The following is a 23,270-nucleotide window of genomic DNA, read 5'->3' as shown; positions in this document are numbered from 1 at the left end:
CAACCAAAATCTAACAAAAGAAGTCGAAGTAAATCTGTTCCTTCAAGAAAGGAGGAAGCTTATGATAGCTCTACGTCTGATAATCAATCAAAGAACAAGAAACGAAAGATCCAAAAAGGATGTAACTTTAAGAACTTTAAAGTTTACGATCCTAAAGAATTTCATGGAGACTCGGATGGTATAGCCTCTATGAGATGGCTAGAAGAACAAGAATCAATCGTCATCATAAGCAAATGCACTGGTGAGGAAGCTATCCAGTATTCTTCACAAATGTTCAAGGGAGAAGCTCTTGAATGATGGAACACCCTGATTCACACCAAGGGTCGAGAAACAATGTATAACTTAAGTTGGGAAATATTCAAAGGTCTTATATTAAAGAAATTTTGCCCAACTCATGAAATGGATCGAATTCAAGTTGAGTTATGGAATCACAAGGTTGTTGCACAAAACCTTAGGGAATATAACACTATATTCATAGAATACCGCCGACTGGTTCCACATCTAGTAACTCCGGAATCTAATAATGTAACTCGTTACATATATGGACTACCAAGAGAAATAAGAGACATGGTACGATCCAATATGCCAGAAACAGTTGATTCGGCTATGGAATTGGCCGGATACTTAATCAACAGTATGATAAGGAATCAAGAAGAAGAAAAGAAGAAAGACAAAGAAACTAAGAAACAAAAGATTCCGGAAAGATAGAGAAAGAAGAAAGTACTCCCACGTCAGCATGTAAGACTTGTGGAAGAAAACATACTGGCAAGTGTCGACTAGAAAATACAAACAATTGTGCATACTGCAAGAGAGCAGGACACACAATAGAAGAATGTCGTAAGAAGCTAGGAGTATGTTTTACATGTGGAGAGAAACGGGCCACTTTAAGACTGAATGCCCGAAAAGAAAAGCTAGTCAAGATTAATGACAAGATCACATCAAGGAAATGTCAAGATAGATTAGCTAACTTTTGTATATTAATATAACTCGCTCTCAAACGAGAAGTTTTGTAATCAAAGAAGGGTAATTAAGTCCCTAAGTTATAAATAAAATATTAGCATATAGATCGTGTTAATACACAAGAATGCTTATAAGTAATTACCTCTAAAGGACAAACAAGAGGTTCAAATGTTGAAAAGTTCATCCGAAACTTTGAACAAATAAAACGTGAGAAAATTTATCATCTAGGAGGATGATATACCAGACGTTAGAAAATATATTATATGCAAGGACAGTATATTATCGAAAGTAGCTCATTCAAGAATATTATCTACCTAGTAAGATTGATCAAAAAGTCAAAGAAAAAGAGCTTAAAGATATTCAAGAAATACAATCGCTAAGTATAGCGAATGAAACTAAGCCAAGTACAAGAGTACTGTTAGAATATAAAGGACGTTATTGATCAAGATCAAGGATAGAATGGATTCGATAGACTGAATCTAAACAACAACTTACTTGAATAGATTCGACAGGCTGAATCCAAACAACAATGTAGTTAACATCGGTAAATGTTTAGAATACAAACGGAAAGGTAAATAGTTAAACACAACTGATCACTATGTTTATCAATTTACATTTACTAATGACATTCTAAACCATTGACCGGTTACGTCATTCAAGGATGTAAGTTAGCAACAAAATAAAGACTATAGTCATTTTGTATTTAGATTATAATAACAAGAACCGGATTAGATAGGATCTAATAATCAACTAAGACGTAAGAACTGTTCACACTTCAAACAACGAATCTCGAGGACGAGATTCATTTCAAGGTGGGGAAGATGTAACATCCCCAAAATTTCGATCCAAATTTGACAACTTAGGAAAGTTGAGGTATCAAAAATAATATGAAGACAAGTCATGAGAAAATATTAAATAAGAAAATATAAGAAAAATAAAGAAATAAAAATATTTCCTAAGTTAAGTTAACTTACATGAAAGAAATTTCATCCCACATTGGAAGATGTAAGAAAGTGGAAGCATTCCACTAAGGTATAAATAAGGAAGATGAAATCCATCTCACATGGAAAGTGGTAAAGAAATGGAAGCTCTTTATAAGGAAGAGATTTTCCATAGTAATATTCTTTTATGAATATCATGCATCAAGTAGTCCTAGCGGAGGGTACGTAGCACCCGACGCGCAAGCGCACGCGCTCGCGCCCGGGCTTGGGCAAGGACGAGGACGAAGGCGACGGTGAAGGGCGTTGGGCACAATGTGGCGCTTTGATGGCGCACTTTGCACTTCGCACGCTCGCATCGCCACGGGCCGCTTTAAGAGCCGCGATGGGCCATGATGACGCATCACACACGTGTCACACTTTGGTGACACGTGGCAGCAGGGCATGACACGTGGCAGACGTGTCAGGCCACGTGTCAACACGTGGCATGATCTCATAAACGTACCCGTCGCGATACGCGACGGTGTTAAAGAAGGGTCCCATCTCATACCGCGATGGGACCAAAAATCAGTTATAAAAGGGGAGGCCACGAGATCATTCCCCACACACCTCTCCACTCTCTCTCTAAAATAGCTTTCTCTCTCTACCTCGGTTTGTGTGCCGAACACCGTTTTATGTGCTACCGATCCGATAATTATTACATCGTAATCTGTGCCAAAACCCGGTGTTTCCTCGAAGTGCGTGCCACCCAAATAACCCGACATTTCGTCTCGAAGTACGTGCACGACCCGACGACCGAACATTGCCTCGATTTGCGTGCCAAGAGTGGTTGATCAAGAACGCCTCGATAAACGTGCATAGAGTAGAAGTGCTGCCCGTATAAACTTAGGAATATCTAACTTCGAATACTCGTGCGAGGTAAGGGGTTCTGCATAAGTTATTATTTTATTATTATAAATGGCTTAGACCATAGTCGGAGGTATAGCTGAACCTTGATTACCATTGAGTATTTTATAACTTTTCCTAAGCAAAGGTTATAGTTAAAATAATATTTCTTTATGATTAAGAAATATAATATTCAAAAGAGTATAGTTGAATTAATGTTTCTTCTTGAAGAAGAAACTCAGTATAAACGTTTCTTCCTGAAGAAGAAACAGAGTATATAATTGAAAAATAAACAAGAGGACTAAAGGTCCAAATGTTTTAAATGATTTTATCAAGGTTAAAGCTATACAAAACAGACTAAAGTTCTGAAACTAGATTGATGATCTAGTTATTTACACAAATTTTATTCTCGTACTATAGGTCCGAGGTAACCAATCAAGAAACAGAATCAGAAAACAGGAATCAGTATCAGAAACTGATTATAAACAAAAAAGGTGAATACGCCCCAAACCTTTTTATACTGAGTCAGAATGTTTGCATAGGATTTACGAATCCTTAAAACTTTATGTACAATAATAAAAAACAGACACTCTAATTAAGTGTATACATGTGTCTGGATCCGAACATACATGGTGACTCGTCATTTCCCCGAGGCCATGCATATCATCAACATGCCTCTGAAGGTCTACGGGACTGTTCAGAGAAATGATATTGTGTATATAATTAATTGTACATGGTACTTAGGGTAATATGATCCCAATTTAGTTGGGTGCCTAATGAGTAGTCACAAAGGTATTATTGTTGGTTTCACAAAGGTATTGAAAAGATATTTTTAGAGTCAGCGTTATTCACCAGCTTTGTGCTGACGTATTTTCCCACCCATGTTACAAGGATACAAGAAAGGTTAGAACAAACAAGCAAGAAGAAATAAGAAGATTGGAGTTATAGTCATTAGATGCTATCTGATGGCTCAGATATTTTATTTCAAAATATTACGAAGAGTTTTGTTTTTCAAAGAAATGTATTTGAAACATTAAACGGGTATTTTAACCCGAGAGTTTAATAAGTTTTCAATATAATAATATTTTATAAAAGACTTCCGCTAAAACTAAACCGCAACTCTGATTTATTTACAAAACAGGTACCAACTATTTGTCACACGCCTAGGCCCTAAGTCGGGGTGTGACATTATGGCCACAAGATCAAATAAGTAACACCTTTAGAAAATCCCACATCGGACCTGGCATGACAGATTTAAGGCCCGTAAGGAGTGCCCCGCCTCAAATATCACCTATGTGTTTTGGGCTTAGCTAGCTAGAAGCAGATGAAAACTCCATAGTCAAGTGTGTTCAGGTGGGAATGGTAACATGATGGGTTAACTCTTGGGAGGTATCCACCAGAGCAACCAAAAACAAATCCGATTTTATAACTGGATTGGCCACACATTGGGGCAAAATGAATAATATTGGTTATGCGAGGGACCGGGTGTTACAAAAGAAGAAAATAAGTAGAAAAATTAGACGACCAACTTAGCCTACATCGGGATTAGCGTTAGTTACACTGCCTTGGCGTTCAAGGTGGCGTAAAGGACAACGACTCAACGTAGGCCATTTTGTTTTGGCATAGAAGAAGACATCCCATCATAGATTACACCGAGGTTGACGTTTGTTATGTGGGACCTACGATTCTTTTCATTTTCAACTATGTGTTAACTTTAGAAGGGTGTTCTTCGAGTTTTATCAACAAAAAAGGGAGAGGACTGATCCTAGTATGTTTTGGGTGTTTTTATACCGATAACACGAAAATTGAATAGTGATATAGGTACTTATCGTGTTTAGTCGGTAATAGTTCAGTACTATACCAGTCGGGGTACAAGTAAAACACTTGTATTTGATAAAAAGTGCTCATCCTTACTTTGAAGGCTGGATGAAAGCAAGACGTGGTCCCTACTTGAATACTTGAATTATACCACTACAAAATGTAGAAACACATTATGTAGGGTTAGGGCACCCAAGGTACCCTTAGGGTTCCTCTTTTGGTTTCTTGGAAAGCTTAGTATCTCCGCAACATCATTTTGGCTTTAGGTTTCGATGTTTTTTCTGTTTATACTACTCGATGGAGATTGAGGTCGTGGAATGTTCGACAACGGTCTTATAACCATTTCATGTACAATTTTTTGAATAAAAATTAAGTATATTAGCACTATAAGTTAACCAATCTTTGTTTAAATTTTCTACAACAAAAACATACACTCTTCTCAATTTTACTATATTTTCTATTCTCTTTTAATCACATGAGTTCCATGAAATAATATGTTGGTTCAAAAAGAAAAACCTTTTTACCAAAAGATGCTTAGAAAACAACCGATACAACAACTGATGTTTCAACATGCCCACAGTCGCCCACACCATCCTTAAGGACCAAACCTACATATTCAAGTTGCATCCGATCACAATTCATTTTTCGCACACAAAAATAATAACCATTTGCCCCAATTGCACCCCGCTACCGAAACCTACCATACCGTAACCTAGCTCATAATGGCACTGACTACTTTTGATATCGCCCTAGGTATGGATTGGTTATCCAATAACCAAGCCTGTATCTTATGTGATAAGAAAACAATTGAAATCCATACAATTGATGGAAAGACCTCCAAGCAGTTGGAGACAAAGATGTTGGTCTCGTTAGCCCGATCTCAATGATTAAAGCTAGTAAATGTCTGCGTAAAAGATGCTTAGCATACATGGGAAAGGAACACAACAAAAAGAAATTAGAAGACGTATAAGTCGTCTCAGAATTTCCTTTCATGATGTATTCCCAAATGCATTGCCATGAATACCACCGGAGCGTGAAGTCGAATTCAAGATAGATCTAGTACCAGACACAACATCAATTACTCAATCCGCATACAGACTAGCTTTGACATAAATAATATATTTAAAGAAATAGTTGGATGAGTTGTTAGGAAAAAGATTTATTAGATCAAATTCTTTATCATGAGTCAAATTCGAAATGTTATAAAGAAAGACACAATTCTAAATTTTTTTGTTTGATTGTGTTATTACTTAATGACAAAATTGACTTGATCAATTACAAAAGAAAGTCAGAAAAAAGATTTATTAGAACAAGTTTTTTATAATGACTCAAAATTTGAAATGTTATAAAGAAAGATACACACAACTTTTTTGTTTGATCGTGTTATTTCTTATGACAAACTTGACTTGATCAATTACAAAAGAAAAAAGTTATCGTTTCCTAATTTTATTACTTCAGACAAAATGGACTTGATCAATTACAAAATCAAAAAGTTATCTTTTACTTTCTTTCCAATACAAAAATCCAGTCAACTGAAATAATGTAAAGAACAATATATTTGACCTTGATTTATTCTAAATGTATTTCTAGTTTACAACTTTGATATATTAAAAGTAATATAAAACTAACTACTTTTTAAATAAGAAATCACTTTTCTTAATAACTAATTTAGATCATTGATAGACTGACTTACCTAATCATTTTTATTTCACACTCAAAATAAAATCCATTATAGACCGAAACCCCCGATCCAACCTATAACCTCCTAACTTTTTTTTTCATAAATAAAACTACCCAATACATTATGTTTTTAAATAAAGTGCTTGGATGACTCGAGTTCTATATCTATTATATCTATTTAAGATTCATGATGACATAAGTGTTGGACTTAAATATGAAATTAGTAAAGTTCTTTCTATTTCAGATTGATGATGACATAAATATGTCAATTAAAAATATATATCATATTTTTATTAATTAACCTAGGTGAGAACTAAATTTGGTGGTGATGTACTTTTGGTGTTCACTTGTTTTTATGGCTAACTACTTGCTATCTTATCATTTAATAAATTGATCATTTAAAAAAAAGAAAATTAATTGACAAGGTATTCAAAAATATCATCTATAAATAAACAAATTTACATAAAAAACTAAGAAAATATCACATTTTCATAATATATCTTGAAGTCGACCCTCTGCCTATCCAAATACAAAATATCTACCAATCAACCACCCAACGCCACCAAATAAAAAACATAATAAATATGTTATTAACAACCAATCAAACACCTGTCTGGCTCCATCTTAATCTACCAGACGAAAATTTCAATGAATCACTCGTTCTCACGACTCGGTCACCAAACCGAGCTGACTCACTCCAACCATCCTTTCTTCCGAGTTTCTTACTATTCACCATCCCAATTTTACTATTCAATTCTTCAATCATTTCCCAAAGGGTCTCAACCGATGGCTTTGTAGTCGAAAATAAATGTGACAACTTCTCTTTGCAGCTCCTTAAACTGTCCAAACCCGAACTCAACTCAACCGAGTCGTTGAAACTCAGCAAGTTGACTCGTTCCTTGAACTCAATGACTCGGAGAAAGATTTCGTTAACCGTTGATAAATAATCGTTTGCTAGCAAGTCCATGATACAATGAAGCAACTTGTCGTTTTCGACTAACAGATTATCTGGGACTTTGCATATATGTTCGATCACTGACACCAACGTTGTGAAATCTCGTACCAAATCGAAGTTCATGTACGATGATATCGAATCTTGTTGTTTTTCCTTTTCATGCACAAAAGTTACCAACCCACTAATGTTTTTGGACGTGTAAAGGATGGTTTCTATGTAACATGCGTACCACCTGACCCACGCGGAGAGGACCCACGTGGCGGGTGACGCGCCGTCGCGGAAGTTTGATAGTTTGAAGTTGTTACGGCCACCGGTGGCGGTGAAGACGGAGAGTTGGTCGTTGAGGATGAAGGGGCCGCGTTTGATGATGTGGTGGATGGTGAAGAGGCATTTTAGGGCGACGTGGGAGTCGGTGGTGCGGTGGAGGCGGTTCATTAGGGAGTGGATTAGGGTGGAGGCGGTGGCGCGTGAGCTGTCTCCTAGTGTTAGGAGGGTGGCGAGGTGGTGGTTGGTTGGCGGTGTGGATGGTGAGTGGGAAGTGGCGCGGAGGACCGCCACGTGAAGAGAGAGTGTGTTTGGTTTATTGAAAAGAGCGAGTTTGGATAGGGAGACTTTGTCTTTAACGATGCCTATAAAATCCCTCATGGTTGATTGATGTTATTATTGTGACAACCATGGATCATCCATTGATGAATTTAAAAGAGATAAGAGGTTATAGAGAGAGAGAGAGAGAGAGAGAGAGAGAGAGAGGGTTGACTATATTGTGAACTTGGTAGAAAGATGATGTTTCAAGAAAGTTTTATTTATTTCAAAGAAAGCCGCTACATTTAAATATTGGTATGCAAGTGTGTCAAATTGCTCCTACTTGCTATTTAAGGATTATATTAACAAGATTGGTTGCAAATCTTTATTGAAATTTGAAAGAACATAATAAAATAGCGACACACATTTAATCTAAAGAAATACCATATGCATACCATCTACGTTATATAATGGCATCTTTGTTGACGTGCCCATCGTATAGAGCATGTGTATACTTGTATAGAAAAGTTACCGTTAGAATATTCGTTCGTATAAAAGACTGGTATAGACTGATAGGGATGTTTCTATACATATGTATTATGTATACAAAGAGCTAGCAAACCTGATTAGCTACTAACTGTTCCATGAGGCTCAACAAAAGGAAGTCTAACTTCTATATAACATAAATACTCAATAAGTAAATAATATCCGAGTAATTCTTTTTGTAAACTTGTTGCATTTGCCATTGTCAAGCCTATTGTGTGAGACTTTCTGGAACGTCCCCCCTTGCCGGCCTTCGATAACGAGTTTGTTGTTAGGTAGGCCGCATATTGAAGGCATAATAACAAAAAGTTGTTATGCATGAGAAAGACTGCATATGCTGAGAATCAAAAAGTTTTCATTCTTTTTGTTGTTGATACGTTTGGTTCCCTTACCCCCCGAAGTTATTTCATTTTTGAAAAAAATTATAGCGGACCATACACAATACCCCGTAAACACCGAAGAACCATAGGTTGGTTTACACTCGTATAAAACAGTTAACGTTAGATTATCTTTATCGACGATCGTATATAATATTATTATAGTTAGGGTGAGAAAATATATAGGTGTACTAATTTATTATAAGATTTTAGTGTATACGTTAACCAGTCGCATTTGTTATTATAGTTACTATATTATAACTTGTCAACTAAACACTCATTTGACATTTTAGAGATTTAAAACTAAACTCATGACTTTATACATCCTATTTATTAGTCATGAAATCAACCGAAAATAATTATTTAAGTTAATATATACTTCAATTATATAAAACTATTGAGTAATAGCCTCTGTTTAAATGTCCTAGATATCTAAAACCATTATTATTAACCCCATTTGTGTGGGAATGAAGTACGAGCGTTCAAAATTTAGACTCATTCAAGAGTAAGAACTCTAGCAAAATATGGTCTATTCGAACTCTATTTATGTACACATATCCATACTCTTTAACCTATTTTCTTTTAATTTCTTTATATACGGTTGGTTACGGATAATGTTGTAGAAATCATTAGGCGTTAGTCAGACGGTTGGGTAGGGATTGTCGATTAATCAAGATTAGTAGGGACTAGTCATGATTAGTCGGATTGAAATTTATATGTAATTTTTCAAATATATATACATACTTATACCAAATTTATATATAAAATTTTCAATGTTGACCGATCTTGACCAAATAACGATTAATCAGCAACTATATGGTGGGGTAACGACTACGACTAGCGATTAATCGGGGATTAATCGACACCAAAAAGGAATTTTTACAACCACGATTGTGGGTCACATATGTTTCTAACTGAGAGAGAAAGCCAAAGCATTAAGGGATTTACGGCGATATATGAGAGGAACGGAGAAAAACTCGTGATTACAGTCTTTGTTTGTCGGGGCGAGCACTCTCTTTTCTTTGTCAAATTTCGTCTCTTTCCTATCGGCGAGTTCCTACCCCATTGTTTAAAATTTCTTCATCCAAGCCCCAATTCAGGTCTTTAATTTGAACTAAAAGTTTTATATCAACTAGTGTAGCCAGGTACTGACTAACTAAGCAACCTCTAAAGCAACTATAGAAAAGAGAGAAGATATGTATAACGGAGAATAAGAGATTATAATTAAAGTGGGTTGGGTAAAACAAACAATAATAAATGATCTAAGAATATTGATCATGTTAAATAAGATTTAATATAACAATTATATTTGTTTTTAATTAATAATAGAGTAAGACCGGCAGGCATAAGTATCTCATTAAGTTGTAACGTTTTAAAAGGCTTTAGAGTTTTTATAAGATAACTTGTTGACCAAGTTAGGTTAGTAATATAAATACCTCAACTAAGTTATAGTACGTATTACAAAAGTTATTGTAATTAGGTATTTTAAGATATTTGTTTTCTTAGCTATAATAAAAGTCAGTTTAATTTTATTTTATGTTTTTCGTTAATTATCGATTATCAATCTTGAATTGGTATATGAACCTGGTTCAAGAAAGGCAAAATAACAAATCAGGTGTTTCGATCCAAGTAGCGACCACATGCCGACCTGCAATCATCAACCGAGCATTAGGGGATCGCAAGTTTGCACCACCAAGAAGAGAGAGTGCAGAATAAACCACCTATTCACCTTGTGTTATATCATCGTTTTGGTTTGGAGAGGTATTAAGTGCAAGATTGCTTAATGTTTGCTTACAAAGTTAAGAGATATTTTTTATCCTCATTCTTCGACACGGTTTGATGTGGGGAAAAAAGAATATTATTCATAGAATTATCATTATTGTGTGCTGGTGTATTAGAAAGACTTGGAATGAGACACTTGGAATGAGACTATTTTCTCAAATAGGAGGTTAAGGTGGACTTGATATTGGGGGATCGATGATTAATTGTTTAGTTTTCTTTCTCTCCGTTGGAAAGATGCAAAAAATTGCATGTTATGTCACGATCTCCATATTAAAGGCCATATGTTGGTTTTTGCTAATAAATTTACTTGATTGTGAATTTAAAGCCATACTGCAACAAGTGGCAAATATTGCATCTTCTCTATTAAGTTATTGATATTTTTTCTGCCTACCTAATTCAATGCATTATTTAATCCATCGTGTTGCCCATAAGCTCCAGTGCACTATCACTACAACTACGCCACTTGTGACACTAAAACCTGCTGTCGGTTTTCATTATCATCGCCACTATCACCAAAACATTGAAACGCCTTTGAATTCAGGCAGTCTCGAAAGTCAGGTTAACACATGGTCATTGTTTTTAATTATGGTATAAGCCGCAAAATTAAAATCGTTTACAACTCTTCTATGGTATATATAATTATAACTAGTGTTTTTCCTTGCGCGTTGGCTGGGCAGTTCGGTAAAACACAGGTAGTGGTAAAACACAAACATTGATACGGCAAGTTGACGCGAATTCGGCTGGTTGCCGATACTTGCTGTAAGGCCCCGTTACCGGTAGCCCTACTTTGGTGTTGGATTTACTCATAAACATAGTTCTACAAATCAGAGTTAATTAAAACTTCCGCGGAATAATAATAATAGTCAACCATTCATTACAAACATTCTTAACTTGTCTTTAAAACATAACATAAATGATAATATCAGAACATCACGACAAATCTTCAGATGTCAGCCTCTTCGATCTTGCCATGTGCCCGCCTCAAACCAGTTGTCTCAACCTGTTAACCTGCGTGCATACTAAAAGTCAGCTACGCTGAGTGAGTTCTAGTTAATCACATAACTTACTTTACATACACATATACGTGCCCAAAGGTACGCATTACATACTTAACATGTCTATCGTTCTTACATATACATTCATAACTAACCTTACGTTATAAAGAGCATTCGCCGTACATACCTCGGATATTATTAGGGTTCGGTACCCTTTCTTCCATACCTCCATAGCATACTTTTTATATACATAATCGTAAGGTTTTGTACGTACATACATAATTCATTCTTCATCTTACAACATATATATAACATCAAACCATTTCCTGGCAGTACATGCAATTCCGAAGATCGTTCATGTACCGACAAGAAATCATTCATACATTTCACATAATACATATATGGCATACACTTATCACTTAGGATCACTACTAGAAAAAAGGGCTTCCATGACACGAGCACAATGACATGCGTGATTTATGACGCGCAATTGTGCCAGTCATTAAAACAATGTCATAATTTTTGAAAATTATAAGATTTTTGACACTCATTTTAACTAGTGTCATAAATTGCAAATATAAATTTGCGTGTCATCCATGCCTGTCATCTTTCACTCAAAAAATTTTTCACTCAAAAAGTTAAAACTCTTTTAACATCCCCAATGTATAATAACCAAACCCATTTTATTTGACCTAATAAATTATACCAAAACCCACCGTTCTTTCTCTCTTCCCTCAAAACTCTACCCCCCTCATATCTCTCCTTTCAGCCAAGAACACCGGAATCCAAACACCACGGCCGGCCATGGAATTCATCACGAACGTCTCAAATCGTGCGATGTCATTTTACACCTGATCTCTACTTCCGCCTCAGACACAATTCTAAAACTTTTTTGTTTGATTGTGTTATTACTTAATGACAAAATTGACTTGATCAATTACAAAAGAAAGTCAGAAAAAAGATTTATTAGAACAAGTTTTTTATCATGACTCAAAATTTGAAATGTTATAAAGAAAGATACACACAACTTTTTTGTTTGATCGTGTTATTTCTTATGACAAACTTGACTTGATCAATTACAAAAGAAAAAAGTTATCGTTTCCTAATTTTATTACTTCAGACAAAATGGACTTGATCAATTACAAAATCAAAAAGTTATCTTTTACTTTCTTTCCAATACAAAAATCCAGTCAACTGAAATAATGTAAAGAACAATATATTTGACCTTGATTTCTTCTAAATGTATTTCTAGTTTACAACTTTGATATATTAAAAGTAATATAAAACTAACTACTTTTTAAATAAGAAATCACTTTTCTTAATAACTAATTTAGATCATTGATAGACTGACTTACCTAATCATTTTTATTTCACACTCAAAATAAAATCCATTATAGAGACCGAAACCCCCGATCCAACCTATTGTTGGAATACCGTATGCCCGAGACACATAATTAGGTTAATGTGGCTAGTTGTGTTTGATCCAAGTCGGGTCATACCCAATAACGAGTTAGACACACACCAATTATGTATTTGTTAAGATAAGATCTATGAGACAAATACAGAACACGATACATTCAGAAAATCGGGTTTCTGAATACTTACTTGAAAGTGTTAAATAAATTAATTGGTTAATTTATTTATTCAAATAATTATTATTGGAATGATTATTTAACTATGTGTTCTTTTATAAAATGGTTTATAAAAGATGGGGTGTTTATATATTTTATAAAGTATAAAATAAATAAAATAAATAAATAAATATATATATTTTTGGGGCCGGTTTTGGGTGGGCCCCACACCCCAAAGTTTTGGTCAAAATCTTGTCATGGATATTGTGGATGTTGAGTAAATTTTACTTGACTAAAAAAAAAAAAAACCTAACACCATGTATGAAAGATTTGATTATGTGTTGAGTGTGAATATATATATATTCTAACAAGCAACACATGTGACTTTTCAAGTTAGACAACCACAAGTCTTTCTTTCTTTCTTTGTTCTTGCTTACGGCCAAGATCAAAAGGAGGCTCGGGTCTCGATTATTCGTGTTCAAGCTCCCTAACAAAGTTCGGTGTGTGTTGGAGGCTCGGGGTATCTTCCGTTTGAGGATTTTCCCTTTGAAAGTCTAGCATCAACATCATCATCTTCTTCAACATCAACTACACTCTTAAAAGGTTAAGAATGTAAGTGTTTATAGCTTTGATAGTTTAGTTTTTTCCGTATCATTTAATCCTTGCTTCGGGTTTCTAATAAATAGATTATTGGTAATCTTATAACATGAATAAATTAGGTTGTTCATGTACACATTTCCTATAAACTTGTAATATATACATATATAAACACATGGATACATATGTTTAGTTTGTTTATATCACGCTTCCGCCTTAATTGTGACTAGTTAAATGGTTAACTAAGTATAAAATATCCATAGAAACCCAACAAATGGCATCAAGAGCCGGGATACGGGAAACTAAGCTTCGGGTTTTCGGTTTTATATTTTTCCCCTTGAAAGATTTTATACAAAAATTAACATGCATGATTTTTTTGTATTTAATCTTGTTATTATTTTTGGCTTTGTTCAAAAAAAAAATAAAAATAAAAAAATAAAACCGAGTAAATGGGCCGAAGCCCAATTCGGGTGAAATTGGGCCGAAGCCCACTTGTTTTGGTTAATGGGCTAACCGGAAAAAAAAAAAGGGGAGAAAGTGAAATGGGCCGAAGCCCATTTTTGGTTAAATGGGCCGAAGCCCATGAGACCTTTCATTGGGCCGAAGCCCATGTGTTTTGGACATGTGGGCCGAAGCTCATAATCAAGTTATTGGGTCAAGCCCAAAATGGGTTGGGCTAGGCTCGATAAAGTCAAGGGGTTTTGAAACGGGATCCTAAGACATAACGGGTTATGTTTGTTAAAACTAGACCGAGCCGTAGACCAAATGGATGTTTGTTGTAATTGTAATTAATTATTCAAGTTTCGGTTTGTAATAATTAATTAGGGGCAATTTTGTAATTTTGTAATTATTTATTCATATGGGTATGTAATAAATAGATTATTTGTAATATCTTTATTTTATAGAAAATGTATTAGGACATTTGTTTTGTAAAATTAAAGAAGATTGCAAAATTGGAAGTTTGGGCCTTATTGGGCCGGGTATGATGATAATGGGTTTCACAAGCCTATTAAGGGGATTCAAGCCCAAAAGGACCTAAGCCCACCAATTAAGCCCAAATGGAAGCTTATGGAAGCTAAGACCCAAGTTCAAGCCAAATGGATCACAACGGGGTTGAAGAAGATGCTCGAAGCATTTGGATGCGGGATCGAGTGGGAGCTACAACATCCATGTGTCATGTGTCCCTTAGGATCGGACCTAAGACACACACTTGTTTCGGCTAACAAGTGTGGTCTAACTTAGTGGCTCGTGTCTAGTATAATTGTGTATGCTTGTTAATTGATTGTTTGATTATGTGGTTGCTAGATATTAGGATATCAACTTCGTCACATAGAATTAATTAACAAAACATAAAACGGGTTCTAATAATTATCGGTAATTACGTGACACGTAGTTTAATAAAATGGATTTATTAACTAGCCGTCTCACGCCCATAATAAAATGGTTTTATTATAAATTAGAATTTTGAAAATGGTTTCAAAATAATCATGTTACTAAATGCATATTAGAACATGATTTAAAGTTTTACAACTAGAATTATTAAAACTAAAAAACCCTTTTAAAATTAAGGATAACAAGTTAAACACCATCCTTTTGTATAACGCTTAACATATTAGTAAGCTCTTAGTGGGAAAAAGGTCACCTAACCGCGTAGAGTAAATTAATATGTTGAGGTAATATTGGCATATAAATGGGAAAAAGGTCACCTAACCGTTTGTATGTTGATATTACAAGTTGATACAAGTAGGACGACTTAAATTAGAACCATGTGAAGAGGGTCACCCAAGCATAGGGTCTAATAGGTGTTGATGGGATAAACATGCCGACACGAAATATGATTTCGAACCGGTCCCATAAACTCTAGAAGTTGCAAAAGGGTTTGCAATTGTTATGAATAACTACCTTGATAAACCGACAATGGGAAAAAGGTCACCTAACCGGAGTCGGGTTTATCGTTGGATTCTAGATTTTAATTATTAATTATATTTGGTATATATATAAAAGGGTATTAATAATTAAAAAGGTAAAACACTAAAATGAACTTAATTAAAATTCTGCAGATGGCCGCACACGTCGACGACAACATAATCGCTAACGTCCAAAATGTACCTCTCCGATCTATTCTCGCTAAAGACCGTCTTAACCACAATAACTTTTCGGATTGGTTCCGAAATTTAAGGATTGTTCTAAAACAAGAAAAATTATATCATGTTTTGGAAACACCTATCCCCAACGAACCGGAAGAGGGAAGTGAGGTCGAATATATGAATTGGGTCCAACACACGGAAGATTCCATTCAAGTGTCATGCCTCATGTTGGCGACTATGGTTCCTGAAATCCAAAAGGATTTCGAAAACCATAATGCGTACGACATGATTACTCAACTTAAGGAAATGTTCCTTAAGCAATCAAGAGTTGAAAGGTTTGAAACGGTTCGAGCCTTGCATGCATGTAGAATGGATGATAATCAACCAGTTTCAACTTATGTACTTAAGATGAAAAGTTACATTGATCGCCTCGCCAAGCTCAATTGTCCCATCTCAAAAGAGTTAGCAACGGATTTGATCCTTAACTCCCTGTCGAAAAGGTTCGACACTTTCGTGTTAAATTATAACATGAATGGGTGGGACAAAAACATTGGAGAACTTCACTCAATGCTTAAAACAGCCGAGGCGAGCATGGGTAAAAGGGTTTTACCCGTGTTTGCGATCAATGAAGGTAAATCCAAGAATCGATCTCAACCCAATTCTAAGGCTAAGGTAGCAAAAAGAAAGGGTCCTCCTGTGCATCTTAAGGGTAAGGGCAAATCACCGGTTATGGCAAAGAAACAAAAGGTTGTGGAACCGAGGGGTCATAAGGATGATCCTTGTTTTGGTTGTGGGGAGACCGGACATTGGAAACGCAATTGCCCGGTCTACCTAAAAGAGCTAAGAGACAAGAGGAATGCGGGGCATGCCTCGGGTAATGTCTTTATGATTAATATTGAGCTAAATCTTATTTCTTCTAACACATGGGTATTGGATACCGGATGTGGAACTCATATTTGCAATTGGTTGCAGGGGTTCAAAAGGAATGAAGACTTAAAGAAGGGCGAAGTGAGTCTTTTCATGGGCAACGGTGCAAGGGTGCACGTGGTCGCTAGAGGAGACTTCACTTTATCGCTTCCAAGTGGTTTGGAAGTTGTTTTGAGAAATGTTTTGTATGCTCCTAGTTTGACTAGGAACATTATTTCCGTGCACCTTCTTAGACAATGTAACTTTGACTTTAAATTTGTAAAATCAGAAATGCATGTATCATCTAATGGTATCTTTTATTTTAAAGCTGTACCAAACAACGGTATTTATGAATTGGTTCATGACAATACCTCAAATAGCTCATTATATCAAACTTCCACTAAAAGACTCAAAAAGGATTTGAGTGATTCCTACATTTGGCATTGTCGTCTTGGACACATAAACAAGAATCGTGTAAATACTCTCCAAAAGAATGGTCTTTTGAAAACAAATGAGTTAGGTTCGTTTGATGAGTGTGAATCTTGTATTCAAGGCAAGATGACCAAAGAACCTTTTAAAGGTACAAATGAAAGGGCTAAGGACTTGTTAGGTATCATACATACGGATGTATGCGGACCTCTCAAGCCCACTAGTAGGAATAGTGAAAGGTACTTCATTACCTTTACCGACGATTTTAGTCGATATGGGTATGTGTATCTAATGAAACACAAACATGAAGCCTTTGAAATGTTCAAGGAATTTCAAAATGAAGTACAAAATCAGCTCGACCGAACAATCAAGGTACTCCGCTCCGATAGAGGAGGCGAATACCTAAGTGATGCTTTTCAATGTCATCTTAGAGATTGTGGAATTATTTCACAGTTCAATCCTCCTGGAACTCCTCAACATAACGGAGTATCCGAGAGGAGGAATAGAACACTGTTGGACATGGTTCGATCAATGATGGCACGAAGCTCACTACCGCCATCATTTTGGGGATATGCGCTACTTACAGCGGCTCGTATTTTGAATATGGCCCCGACCAAAAAGGTGGATCGAATACCCTATGAAGTGTGGCATGGAAAGGTTCCATCCTTTTCATATTTAAGGGTATGGGGATGCATAGTTTATGTTAAACGTGACACCCCAAATAAGCTTGAGGCTCGATCCATCAGGTGTATCTTCATAGGATACCCAAAGGATGATATAGGATATATATTCTATGATCCTAGTGAACAAAAAGTGTTTGTTTCACGCAAAGGATACTTCTTAGAAACTAAGTTCCTTATGGAAGGACCTAGTGAAAAGAGAGTGGAACTTGAAGAGGTTCAAGAATCACTGGATGATACACAGTTGGTCGATACTAGTTTTCAACACGAGGATGTTGAAGGTGATCAAATGATTGATCATACACACGTTGCTCGCAGATCTAGTAGGATTAGTCGACCTCCCAAGAAATATGGATTTCTCGTGGATGATTGCTACTTGGTCGATTCGGATGAACCGATCTCCTACAAAGATGCTATGTCACAACCTGATTGTGACAAGTGGCTTGAAGCCATGAGCGCCGAGATGCAATCCATGCACGATAACCAAGTTTGGGAATTGGTTGATCGTCCACTTAACTCCAAAATGGTTGGATGTAAGTGGGTCTTCAAGAAGAAGACCGATATGCATGGAAATTTAGATACTTACAAAGCACGACTTGTAGCAAAAGGTTTCACGCAAACTCAAGGGATTGATTATGATGAAACCTTCTCGCCGGTCGCGATGCTTAAGTCGATCAGGATATTATTTGCCATTGCAGCTCATTTTGATTATGAGATATGGCAAATGGATGTCAAGACCGCTTTTCTTAATGGATATCTTGAGGAAGATGTCCATATGGTTCAGCCTGAAGGTTTTGTCGATCCATCTAATCCTGATAAAGTATGTAAGTTAAGGAAATCAATCTACGGGTTGAAACAAGCATCACGGATGTGGAATCATCGTTTTAATGAAGAAATCAAAGCGTTTGGTTTCGTCCAAAACGGTGATGAGGCGTGTGTGTATAAATGGGCTAGTGGGAGTATAATCATGTTCCTTATTTACTTTTATTTGGAAATGATATACCAAGTATGGAGAGCGTTAAAGCGTGGTTAAGTAGTCGTTTCTCAATTAAGGATCTTGGAGAAGCGACATATATCTTGGGAATAAAGGTCTATAGGGATAGACAAAGGAAATTGATCGGACTCAATCAAAGTGCGTACATTGATAAAATCCTAAAAAGGTTCAGGATGGAAAACTCTAAGAAAGGTTTGGTACCTATTCCTAGAGGAACCGTGTTAAGCTCATCCCAAAGTCCTAGCTCTAAGGAAGAGCAGGATAGGATGAAGCATGTTCCTTATGCTTCGGCAATAGGATCTATTATGTATGCAATGATGTGCACCAGACCGGACGTCTCGTATGCTTTAAGCATAACGAGTAGATACCAGCACAACCCAGGTGACAGTCATTGGATGGCTGTCAAGAATATATTAAAATACCTTAGAAGGACTAAGGATATGTTTTTAATATATGGGTCTGGTGAGGAGGAACTCGTCGTAAAGGGTTACGTGGATGCGAGTTTCCAAACTGACCGAGATGATTCTCGGTCACAGTCGGGATATGTCTTCATTTTGAATGGAGGCGCTGTCTCTTGGAAGAGTTCGAAGCAGGATGTTGTCGCGTTATCCACTACAGAATCTGAGTACATCGCCGCTTCAATGGCAGCCCAAGAGGCTGCATGGATGAAAAAGTTCATCATGGATCTAGGGATTATCTCTACCATTCAGGAGCCCCTAGAGATATTCTGTGACAATGAGGGTGCTATTGCATAGATCAAGGAGCCTCGTGCTCATCAGAAAACGAGGCACATTGAGCGCAGATTCAACTACATAAGGGATGAAGTTGAAAAGGGAAAGATATGTATTCATAAAGTTCATACCGATCAAAATATTGCGGACCCACTCACGAAGCTCCTCGATAGGCCAAAGCATGAGGGTCATGTTTGTGCATTAGGACTTCGGTATTCTAGTGAGTGGATTTAATCTGTGTTTAGTGTTTGTATAAGAACGAATGTAATGGGTATCTCATGAAAATTAATTATGTTTTAATTATTCAATGAGTTATGTTCTATATTTGCATGTTTAATCCATGAATGACTTATGTTGTTCTAAACGTCCGTAGTCGATCATACTTGTGGGAACAAGTATGAAGGTAAGACTATTATGAACCCGGATTGGTTGATATTCATGTGATGAATATAGGGCATAGGTTTGCCACCAAAGTTCATAGATATTTGTGGGATACAAATATTGGACTGACCCGCTCTCAAGAATCACTGCATGGAGTTAGTGTAACTGATCATAAGTAATCCTTGAGTAAAGGCGAGTATCATTGTGTCCTTTGACCTGAGATGCATATTGGATCTGGTTTTTCATCAAGTCTGATAACTTGACTCTCTTCTTTGTTATTTCGGTAACACGATAACGTGTAAGAAAGAGCTCAGATATCATACGAGATGTCAACAAGGGTGTATGCAGTCAAGATGGGATTTGTTCCTCTTATGTGTTGAGAGTTTAGATGTATAAGGCCTGTTAAGTTAAATCATTGAAAGAATGATCACTCTGTGTCTCTTCGATTTGACAGGACATCTAGTAACAAAGGGATGTAGTGATAAGACTTACCTATATCATATCAAGTATGGACTTGAAGGGGATGATGTTATTGAATGGAACTTAGTCAAACACACTAAGGGTGGTGACCTGTTGTTAGGCGGTATTCACCATTAGCATTAACTTCTTATGAGTCACGTGCAAGTGGGAGATTGTTGGAATACCGTATGCCCGAGACACATAATTAGGTTAATGTGGCTAGTTGTGTTTGATCCAAGTCGGGTCATACCCAATAACGAGTTAGACACACACCAATTATGTATTTGTTAAGATAAGATCTATGAGACAAATACAGAACACGATACATTCAGAAAATCGGGTTTCTTTTATAAAATTGGTTAATTTATTTATTCAAATAATTATTATTGGAATGATTATTTAACTATGTGTTCTTTTATAAAATGGTTTATAAAAGATGGGGTGTTTATATATTTTATAAAGTATAAAATAAATAAAAATAAATAAATAAATATATATATTTTTGGGGCCGGTTTTGGGTGGGCCCCACACCCCAAAGTTTTGGTCAAAATCTTGTCATGGATATGGTGGATGTTGAGTAAATTTTACTTGACTAAAAAAAAAAAACCTAACACCATGTATGAAAGATTTGATTATGTGTTGAGTGTGAATATATATATATTCTAACAAGCAACACATGTGACTTTTCAAGTTAGACAACCACAAGTCTTTCTTTCTTTCTTTGTTCTTGCTTACGGCCAAGATCAAAAAGGAGGCTCGGGTCTCGATTATTCGTGTTCAAGCTCCCTAACAAAGTTCGGTGTGTGTTGGAGGCTCGGGGTATCTTCCGTTTGAGGATTTTCCCTTTGAAAGTCTAGCATCAACATCATCATCTTCTTCAACATCAACTACACTCTTAAAAGGTTAAGAATGTAAGTGTTTATAGCTTTGATAGTTTAGTTTTTTCCGTATCATTTGATCCTTGCTTCGGATTTCTAATAAATAGATTATTGGTAATCTTATAACATGAATAAATTAGGTTGTTCATGTACACATTTCCTATAAACTTGTAATATATACATATATAAACACATGGATACATATGTTTAGTTTGTTTATATCACGCTTCCGCCTTAATTGTGACTAGTTAAATGGTTAACTAAGTATAAAATATCCATATAAACCCAACACCTATAACCTCCTACCTTTTTTTTTCATAAATAAAACTACCCAATACATTATGTTTTTAAATAAAGTGCTGGATGACTCGAGTTCTATATCTATTATATCTATTTAAGATTCATGATGACATAAGTGTTGGACTTAAATATGAAATTAGTAAAGTTCTTTCTATTTCAGATTGATGATGACATAAATATGTCAATTAAAAATATATATCATATTTTTATTAATTAACCTAGGTGAGAACTAAATTTGGTGGTGATGTACTTTTGGTGTTCACTTGTTTTTATGGCTAACTACTTGCTATCTTATCATTTAATAAATTGATCATTTAAAAAAAAGAAAATTAATTGACAAGGTATTCAAAAATATCATCTATAAATAAACAAATTTACATAAAAAACTAAGAAAATATCACATTTTCATAATATATCTTGAAGTCGACCCTCTGCCTATCCAAATACAAAATATCTACCAATCAACCACCCAACGCCACCAAATAAAAAACATAATAAATATGTTATTAACAACCAATCAAACACCTGTCTGGCTCCATCTTAATCTACCAGACGAAAATTTCAATGAATCACTCGTTCTCACGACTCGGTCACCAAACCGAGCTGACTCACTCCAACCATCCTTTCTTCCTAGTTTCTTACTATTCACCATCCCAATTTTACTATTCAATTCTTCAATCATTTCCCAAAGGGTCTCAACCGATGGCTTTGTAGTCGAAAATAAATGTGACAACTTCTCTTTGCAGCTCCTTAAACTGTCCAAACCCGAACTCAACTCAACCGAGTCGTTGAAACTCAGCAAGTTGACTCGTTCCTTGAACTCAATGACTCGGAGAAAGATTTCGTTAACCGTTGATAAATAATCGTTTGCTAGCAAGTCCATGATACAATGAAGCAACTTGTCGTTTTCGACTAACAGATTATCTGGGACTTTGCATATATGTTCGATCACTGACACCAACGTTGTGAAATCTCGTACCAAATCGAAGTTCATGTACGATGATATCGAATCTTGTTGTTTTTCCTTTTCATGCACAAAAGTTACCAACCCACTAATGTTTTTGGACGTGTAAAGGATGGTTTCTATGTAACATGCGTACCACCTGACCCACGCGGAGAGGACCCACGTGGCGGGTGACGCGCCGTCGGGGAAGTTTGATAGTTTGAAGTTGTTACGGCCACCGGTGGCGGTGAAGACGGAGAGTTGGTCGTTGAGGATGAAGGGGCCGCGTTTGATGATGTGGTGGATGGTGAAGAGGCATTTTAGGGCGACGTGGGAGTCGGTGGTGCGGTGGAGGCGGTTCATTAGGGAGTGGATTAGGGTGGAGGCGGTGGCGCGTGAGCTGTCTCCTAGTGTTAGGAGGGTGGCGAGGTGGTGGTTGGTTGGCGGTGTGGATGGTGAGTGGGAAGTGGCGCGGAGGACCGCCACGTGAAGAGAGAGTGTGTTTGGTTTATTGAAAAGAGCGAGTTTGGATAGGGAGACTTTGTCTTTAACGATGCCTATAAAATCCCTCATGGTTGATTGATGTTATTATTGTGACAACCATGGATCATCCATTGATGAATTTAAAAGAGATAAGAGGTTATAGAGAGAGAGAGAGAGAGAGAGAGAGAGAGAGAGAGGGTTGACTATATTGTGAACTTGGTAGAAAGATGATGTTTCAAGAAAGTTTTATTTATTTCAAAGAAAGCCGCTACATTTAAATATTGGTATGCAAGTGTGTCAAATTGCTCCTACTTGCTATTTAAGGATTATATTAACAAGATTGGTTGCAAATCTTTATTGAAATTTGAAAGAACAT

The 23,270-nt window shown here is 36.2% G+C and overlaps 2 pseudogenes; both read right to left on the bottom strand.

Moving 5' to 3' along the window:
- Window positions 1-6,804: 6,804 nt before the first annotated feature.
- On the bottom strand, window positions 6,805-7,935 carry LOC143582106 (putative clathrin assembly protein At4g40080 pseudogene; annotated as a pseudogene).
- A 13,973-nt stretch (window positions 7,936-21,908) lies between these two features.
- Window positions 21,909-23,038, bottom strand: LOC143582104 (putative clathrin assembly protein At4g40080 pseudogene; annotated as a pseudogene).
- Between the last annotated feature and the right edge of the window lie 232 nt (window positions 23,039-23,270).

The sequence above is a fragment of the Bidens hawaiensis genome, unplaced genomic scaffold, assembly GCF_021521415.1.
Source record: "Bidens hawaiensis isolate Kalapana, Puna unplaced genomic scaffold, B.hawaiensis_p1.1 tig00031452_1, whole genome shotgun sequence".
Classification (NCBI taxonomy): domain Eukaryota; kingdom Viridiplantae; phylum Streptophyta; class Magnoliopsida; order Asterales; family Asteraceae; genus Bidens; species Bidens hawaiensis.
This window is presented reverse-complemented; position numbering and strand designations above follow the sequence as displayed.